Source organism: Salmo salar, chromosome 20 (assembly GCF_965601325.2).
Source record: "Salmo salar chromosome 20, fSalSal1, whole genome shotgun sequence".
In the NCBI taxonomy this organism is placed as follows: domain Eukaryota; kingdom Metazoa; phylum Chordata; class Actinopteri; order Salmoniformes; family Salmonidae; genus Salmo; species Salmo salar.
Window position 1 is genome coordinate 37,682,501 of NC_138310.1, and position 8,882 is coordinate 37,691,382.

Consider the following 8,882-nt stretch of genomic DNA (forward strand, 5'->3'; position numbering starts at 1 on the left):
GGGGAAACAACACCACTGCCCCCCCCCCCCCCCCCCCCCCCCCCAGGGCCTTTGTAATTGTTTTTGTTTTGAGGACGAAACGGAGTTGAGGCATGTTCGACAGCGTGGTAGAAAAAAAACAATACATTCTGCTGTTCTATTGCGTGTGCAATGAGGAGAAAAAACAGAGTTTGTTGTCTGCAGTAACTTCTTTGTTGTTGTAATATCCCAAACGGTTGTGGCATTCCAGCTTTAATGTCAGTTCTGGTGAAGGAGAGGAGACGTGGAAATGAGAAAAAAAACTATTTTAGACTATTGAGATGCCCCCTCTATGTGCCACATACAGTAGCCTCCAGCTGCAGACTCAATAGGTTCCAGTCAGTCCTATCAGCTTCCTGTCCAGAGGAAGGTTGGGAAGAGGGAAGAGACAGACACAAAAACATCAGAGATCTGGCAGGATTATTTTCCCATGATTCCTTAAGGAGTGAGAGTGAGTAGGGGGTCCCTCCCAACCAAGCATTCAGGAGGGCCCCAAATCAATACCGGCTTGCTGTCCTACCCCCTGCCACTAGGGTACTTAAAAGTATACATGGTTATTTGCAGAGGGCCATTTCCATCTGACCCATGAGCACCAACATGGAAGTTTAAGAAACATTGTACTGTGCCTTAATTCCATTTCCAAAAACCAACATATCTTGAAGATATTTTCTGATTTCTATCCTTCATGAGGATGGAGGTAATGAAAGTTCACAGGAGTAACAAGTAAAGTTTGTTTATGAATTATTAAAGTGATTAAAACTAATAATGCTGTTACCAAATCAGTAATGGTGTCACGTCCTGACCAGCAGAGGGCGTAATTGTGTTAGTCTTGGTCAGGATGTGGCAGGGGGTTTGTGTTTGTTAAATGTTGTGTGGGTGATTGGACTCCCAATTGAAGGCAGGTGTGTTGAGTTGCCTTTGATTGGGAGTCCTATATAGGAGTGTGTGTTTTTCTTTGGGGTTGTGGGTAGTTGTTTTTCCACTGCGTTTAGTTAGCCTGCAAAACTGTTGCTGTCTTGTTGTTTTTTCACTGTGGATGCTTTACTCTTTTGAATTAAACTATGAGTATCCACATTCCCGCTGCGCCTTGGTCCATTCATGAAGACAACTGTGACAGAAATACCCACCACCAAAGGACCAAGCAGCGGAAGAGGAAGGAGCATCGGGTGGAGGAATGGACATGGGAGGACATCCTGGATGGCAAGGGATGCTACACCTGGGAGGAGATCCTGGCCGCAAGGGATCGCCTCCCATGGGAACAGGTGGAGGCACTGAGAAGAGCGGAGGCAGCAGGAGAAGGGAGCGAACGTTATGCTGGAACACAGCTGGGTAGGAAACCCGAGAGGCACCCCCAATAAAAAAATTTTTTTGGGGGGGCACACGGGTAGTTTGACCAGGCCAAGGAAGAGCCGTAAGCCAGCTACCCGTGATTACAGGGAGGTGCGTATGAGGTGGAGGGCGCCATGTTACGCTGAGGTACGCACCATCTCGCCTATACGTACGCACAGGCCAGTCCGCCCTGTACCAGCACCCCGCATGTGCCACGGTGAGGTGAGCATCGAGCCGGAAGGGGTGATGCCAACCCTGCGCTCAAGACCGCCAGTGCGCCTCGACGGTCCGGTGTTTCCCGCTATACGCACTAGCATGGAGGTGCGTGTCTCCAGGCTGGCACGTCCAGTACCAGCCCCACGCATCAGGCGCCTAGTGTGTCAGCCCATTCTCGCCAGTCAAGAGTCGCCAGAGCCGCCCGCCAGTCAAGAGTCGCCAGAGCCGCCCGCCAGTCAAGAGTCGCCAGAGCCGCCCGCCCATCAAGAGTCGCCAGAGCCGCCCGCCCGTCAAGAGTCGCCAGAGCCGCCCGCCCGTCAGGAGTCGCCAGAGCCGCCCGCCGGTCAGGAGTCGCCAGAGCCGCCCGCCGGTCAGGAGTCGCCAGAGCCGCCCGCCGGTCAGGAGTCGCCAGAGCCGCCCGCCGGTCAAGAGTCGCCAGAGCCCCCCGCCGGTCAGGAGTCGCCAGAGCCCCCCGCCGGTCAGGAGTCGCCAGAGCCGCCCGCCGGTCAGGAGTCGCCAGAGCCGCCCGCCGGTCAGGAGTCGCCAGAGCCGCCCGCCGGTCAGGAGTCGCCAGAGCCGCCCGCCGGTCAAGAGTCGCCAGAGCCGCCCGCCGGTCAAGAGTCGCCAGAGCCGCCCGCCGGTCAAGAGTCGCCAGAGCCGCCCGCCGGTCAGGAGTCGCCAGAGCGCCCGCCAGTCAGGAGTCGCCAGAGCCGCCCGCCAGTCAGGAGTCGCCAGAGCCGCCCGCCAGTCAGGAGTCGCCAGAGCCGCCCGCCTGTCCTCCGGCCCAGCCCGAGTGGCCCGCCTGTCCTCCGGCCAGCCCGAGTGGCCCGCCTGTCCTCCGGCCCAGCCCGAGTGGCCCGCCTGTCCTCCGGCCCAGCCCGAGTGGCCCGCCTGTCCTCCGGCCCAGCCCGAGTGGTCCGTCTGCCAGGGTCAGCCCGAGTGGCCCGTCTGCCCGGCGCAGCTATCGGCGCCACCGAAGTGGGCGACGCCGAAGGTGGAGCGAGGTCCACGTCCTGCACCTGAGCCACCTCCAGGATAGGTGGGTTGGGGAGGGAGGGTGTAGCACAGTGCCGTCGGTGACGGCAGCCACCCTACCTTCCCTCCCTTATTGTTTAGGGGTTATTGTTTATTGGTTTTGTTGGGGTATTGGGGATTTTTTTGTGATTTCTTTTTTTTTTGGTGCATTCCGGGGTCTGCACCTTGAGGGGGGGTACTGTCACGTCCTGACCAGCAGAGGGCGTAATTGTGTTAGTCTTGGTCAGGATGTGGCAGGGGGTTTGTGTTTGTTAAATGTTGTGTGGGTGATTGGACTCCCAATTGAAGGCAGGTGTGTTGAGTTCCCTTTGATTGGGAGTCCTATATAGGAGTGTGTGTTTTTCTTTGGGGTTGTGGGTAGTTGTTTTTGCACTGCGTTTAGTTAGCCTGCAAAACTGTTGCTGTCTTGTTTATTGTTTTTTCACTGTGGATGCTTTACTCTTTTGAATTAAACTATGAGTATCCACATTCCCGCTGCGCCTTGGTCCATTCATGAAGACAACTGTGACAAATGGAATTACCCCAAAACATCTGTTATGGAATTTAATTGGCTACAATGGAAAATCATAGTGGTCACAAACTAGTTGGGTCTCCTGCTACTGTCCTCCCTTCTACTAACATACTGTTATGTTCAGTATTACTGTCCTCCCTTCCACTGACATACTGTTATGCTCAGTACTACTGTCCTCCCTTCCACTGACATCCTCACCCACTGAGCACCGACCGACAATGGCCATCGAAAAGTAGTTGAAATTTGGTCAGTCAAGACCAAACAACGTAGAGTACAGTATAATGTATTGCATTCTACTTTACTGTACTGTGCTTTAATGTCCTGTACTGTGCTATCCAAACTTGTGAAACATGGACGTCTGATTGGTTAAGTTTTGGTATGGTCCGGACCAACCAAATGTGGTCTTGTTTGGGGGCAGAGCTCATTACCATAATAGCCTATGTGTAGAATAATACCCAAATATGAAAAAGGAGGATATTGCATATTTCTACCTCAGTGTACTTATTTAGGATACATCACCATGAAGAGAATGACATTCATAATTATGCATTTTTTAATAGTACAGATCAGGGACCCATGATGAAATTCCGTTACTGTAATTCTGTTACTGGACATAAATCCACTCCACCTACTGTAGTCTAATAACCAAAATACATTTTCTGAAACTCAAGGTATCATGTTATAGCTGACACCCCATTCTTTCTGCAGACATCTTTGAATCTTAACTCTGAGTAGTTTGTGAAAAACGTGGTCACATAAAAAACTAAGGAAGATTTTACCCTACTTCTGTTAACAAACTTTGTATCTGCACAGTTCTTAAAGTAAATATGTTTGTCAAATTTTCTGTGTAAATTGTTCAAAGTAGTCCTTGTGCATAGAGTTGTATGGTTTGTTAAACTTTGAAATCAGTGTTTTTTTACATACATTTTAAAGTGAAAAATCTAAGCGTAATTCCTTTATCGTGGAAATGCCCAGTTTAACTGACAACATCTGGTGTAGAACTAAGAACAGTGTGTAACGCTCGTCAAAAGGAGTAGGCCAAGGTGCAGCGTGGTATGTGTTCATCTTGATATTTATTTTAAATCTGAACACTTAAACAAAATAATAAACAATGGAAAAACGACCGTCACGTCTTGCAGGCTTTACAAAGCAGTACAAAAATAAGATCCCACAACTCAAGGAGGGAAAAGGGCTGCCTAAGTATGTTTCCCAATCAGAGACAACGATAGGCAGCTGCCTCTGATTGGATCCATACCTGGTCAAAACATAGAAATATAAACCATAGAATGCCCACCCCACACCCTGACCTAACAAAATAGAGAAATAAACCATCGCTCTCAGGTCAGGGCGTGACAGTACCCCCCCTCCCCAAATGTGGATCATCGCCGGAGGCTCTGAACTGCAGGCCGCCGCTGAAGACTCCGGGCTGCAGGCCACCGCTGAAGACTCCGGACTGGGGAGCGTCGCTGGAGGCTCCGGACTGGGGAGCGTCGCTGGAGGCTCCGGACTGGGGAGCGTCGCTGCAGGCTCCGGACTGGGGAGCGTCGCTGCAGGCTCCGTGCTATGGATCATCACTTCAGGTTCCGCGCCATGGATAATCACTGGAGGCTCCGGGCCACTGGAGGCTCCGGGCCATGGATCATCTCTACAGGCTTCTTGCCATGGATTATCCCTACAGGCTCCGGGCCTTGGATCATCACTGGAGGCTAAGTGCCATGGATCATCTCTACAGGCTTCTTGCCATGGATCATCACTGGAGGCTTCGTGCCATGGATCATCCCTACAGGCTCCGGGCCATGGATCATCACTGGAGGCTTCGTGCCATGGATTATCACTACAGGCTCCGGGCCATGGATCATCACTGGAGGCTTCGTGCCCTGGATCATCACTGGAGGCTTCCTACGTGGAGCTGGAACCGGTCTCACCGGACTGGGGAGACGCACAGGAGACTGGGTGCGCAGAGCAGGCACAGGGTATACTGGGCCGTGGAGGCGCACTGGAGGTCTGGAGCTTAGGGCTGGCACACCCCTTCCTGGCTGGATGGTTATTTTAGCCCAGCAAGGGCGGAGCGCTGGCACAGGACGAACTGGGCTGTGCTGGTGAACGGGGGGTACCGTGTTTAGAGCTGGCGCAGGATAACATGGGCCGAAGAGACGCACTGGAGACCAGGAACACTGAGCCGGCACACTTCTTCAACCCCGACTTCGCCAATCTCCCCGTGTGCCCCCCCCCCCAAAAAAGAAAATTGCCGCTGCCTCTCGGGCTCCCGTTGTTGCCTTGCCTGTTCCTCCCAGTATCGCCGTTCCTCTTTCGCTGCCTCTATCTCCTCTTGCGGACGGCGATACTCCCCAGGCCTTGTCCAGGGTCCTGCCCCATCCAGGATTTCCTCCCAGGTCCAGTCATCCTGCCCATGCTGCTTGGTCCTTTGGTGGTGGGATCTTCTGTAACGCTCGTCAAAAGGAGTAGACCAAGGTGCAGCGTGGTATGTGTTCATCTTGATATTTATTTTAAATCTGAACACTTAAACACAATAATAAACAATGGAAAAACGACCGTCACGTCTTGCAGGATTTACAAAGCAGTACAAAAATAAGATCCCACAACTCAAGGAGGGAAAGGGCTGCCTAAGTATGGTTCCCAATCAGAGACAACGATAGCCTCTGATTGGAAACCATACCTGGCCAAACATAGAAATATAAACCATAGAATGCCCACCCCACACCCTGACCTAACAAAATAGAGAAATAAACCGTCTCTCTCAGGTCAAGGCGTGACACACTGTTTATATGTGAAGTTGACATTTTAATTGATTAATCAATTAGCTTCAGTAGAGAGCACAACATTTACAGTCAGGAATTCTTTTCTAGAGAGAAAATATTTGCACTTCTCTTTAATTCCTCCTGCTTTATCTGGGGTAAGAAACAAGTATTTCCTGTTTTAAAACTGTCATGAAATGAAAAGAGAAGTGAACCAAATGCTGTCTGTGTCATAGTAGAATTTCCTTCTAATTTCATCTTGATAGAGAAAGAGGAATGTACTGATCTGTGCATGCGTAGAACTGCTTACGTGTGAGAAACAGTGAAGAGCCAAAGGGGTTGACTGGATTTGTTGTACATTTCCAAACTGCCTGCCTACTTAATTCAAGCTTACTGAAATTGAGACCCGTTTGTTAACATTTTGAAGAATACAAATGGCTGATAAATTGTCAGTCAAGAATGTAAACAATAGCTTTTCATCACCACAACAACAGAAATGTGTCAAATTCAGTGAGTAATCACTGTTGCTGGAAGTGAACCATGCACATGCACACGATCCTAACCTTTCACAGGTTGGTGACCAGCCAGTCCTACGATCAGCAACAAAACCCCATGTGGACAGTATAGGCTGTAGAGACCGAGCCCATTAGCTGGCTAAGCAGTTGATTCAAGACACAACTGAAGATGCTCTCCCTTTCAGCAACTGACCTCAGCCCTGTTACACAGTAGGTGACGATACCACGATCGCAATATTTTATCCATTGCAAAAATGAAAACACAAAGCAAACAAAACTCTTTGGTCCTTTAAAAACCTGCTGTATATAAAATATGGTGTGCTATAGCTTGGAAAATAAATACATGTGACTCTGGATGAGAACATAATGATGTTTGTTTCCAACATTAGGGCTGTTTTCCTAAAGAAATCAAATCTGCTTGGTGTTTTGTTTCCTTGCCACGATACTAACGAGTATCGCGATACTGGTATAGTCCCGGCCCTATTACACAAGAGACTCTGCCCCATCTTCTCCCCTTCAATCAAACTGTCAACTATACGGCCTGTCTCGTTAATTAACTACAGGTAGGGTGGGACTGGCCTAACATAAACAGGACACACAATTATAAACGTGTAATGTAGCTTATAGCTGGGGCTAATTTGGATACTATACATTTTAGAATGCCACAAAGTGTTCCCGAAAGAGCAAGAACAAGGTGTGGGTCTCTCAATACAAGGGCTTTCATAACCACTGTAACAGCTCAATAGTTACAACTCATGTCTATTGTGTAAAGCTAAAGATGTCTGTAAGGTCATGAGAGAGATACATTTGTTGTATCAGTGGACTAAAGGCATGACACACAATGGTCTCATGTAGACTACTTCCTCTCCACCTGGTCAGTGTGTAGGAGGAGGAACAATAACTACATCCCTCTCATGTATATCCTCTCTGACTGGGCTGCTAGATGGGCTATAAACACAGTGCCTTCAGAAAGTTCACAAATCTTGACTTTTTCCACATGTTCTTGTGTTACAAAGTGGGATTAAAATGGATTTAATTGTCAACGATTTACACAAAATTCTTCGAAATGTAAAAGTTGAAGAAAATGTAACATTTGTAATAAAATTATGAAAAATAAAACAATAATATATCTTGACTAGATAACTATTCAACCCCCTGAGTTAATACATGTCAGAATCACCTTTGGAAGCAATTACAGTTGAGTCTTTCTGGGTAAGTCTCTAAGAGCTTTCCACAACTGGATTGTGCAACATTTCACCATTATTCTTTTCAATATTCTTCAAGCGCTGTCAAATGGTTTGTTAATCATTGCTAGACAACCATTTCCAGGTCTTGCCATGGATTTCCAAGTCGATTTAAGTCAAAACTGTAGCCAGGCCAATCAGGAACATTCACTGTCTTCTTGGTAAGCAACTCCAGTGTAGATTTGGCCTAGATTTGGCCATCTCCCAGTGTCTGTTGGAAAGCAGACTGAACCAGGTTTTCCTCTAGGATTTTGCCTGTGCTTAGCTCTATTCCATTATTTTTTTATCCTGAAAAACTCCCCAGTCCTTAACGATAACAAGCATACCCAAACCATAATGTAGCCACCACTATGCTTGAAAATATGGAGAGTGATACTCAGTAATGTGTTGTATTTTCCCCAAACATAACACTTCATATTCAGGACAAAAAGTGAATTGCATGTTTCTGAATATTTTATTCTGTTCAGGCGTCCTTCTTTTCACTCTGTCAATAAGGTTAGTATTGTGTAGTAACTACAATGTTGTTGATCCATCCTCAGTTCTCCTATCACAGCCATTGAATTTTAACTGTTTTAAAGTCACCATTTGGATGATTTCATGGTGAAATCCCTGAGAGGTTTCCTTCAACTCCAGCAACTTTTAGGAAGGACACCTGTATCTTTGTAGTGACTGGGTGTATTGATACACCATACAAAGTGTAATTAATAACTTCATCTTGCTCAAAGAGATATTCAATGTCTGCTTGTTTTAGTTTTTACCCACCTACTAATAGGTGCCCTTCTTTGTGAGGCATTGGAAAACCTGATCTTTGTGGTTGAATCTGTGTTTGAAATTCACTGCTTGACTGAGAGACTTTACAGATAATTGTATGTGTGGGGTACATATATGAGGTAGTCATTCAGAAATCATGATAAACTCTATTATTGCACACAGAGTGCGTCCATGCAACTTATGTGACTAGTGAAGCACATTTTTACTCCTGAATTTATTTAGTTTGCAATAACAAAGGGGTTGAATACCTATTGACTAAAGACATTTCAGCTTTTGATTTTGTATGAATTTGTGCAAATTTCAAAAAACATAATTGCACTTTGACATTATAGGGTATGTATTGGCCAGTGACAAAAAAAAGAAATCACAATTTAATCAATTTAAAATTCAGACTGTCACACAACAAAATGTGGAAAAAGTCAAGGGTTGTGAATACTTTCTGAAGGCACTGTACACAACATGCAGAGGGGAAATGATCAAACACAGC

General features: G+C 47.3%; 1 protein-coding gene across 2 annotated transcripts in view; it reads right to left on the reverse strand.

Moving 5' to 3' along the window:
• The window catches only part of LOC106580556 (dedicator of cytokinesis protein 8), a 125,726-nt gene that overhangs the window by 114,422 nt on the left and 2,422 nt on the right, over window positions 1-8,882 (reverse strand). The window lies entirely within an intron of this gene.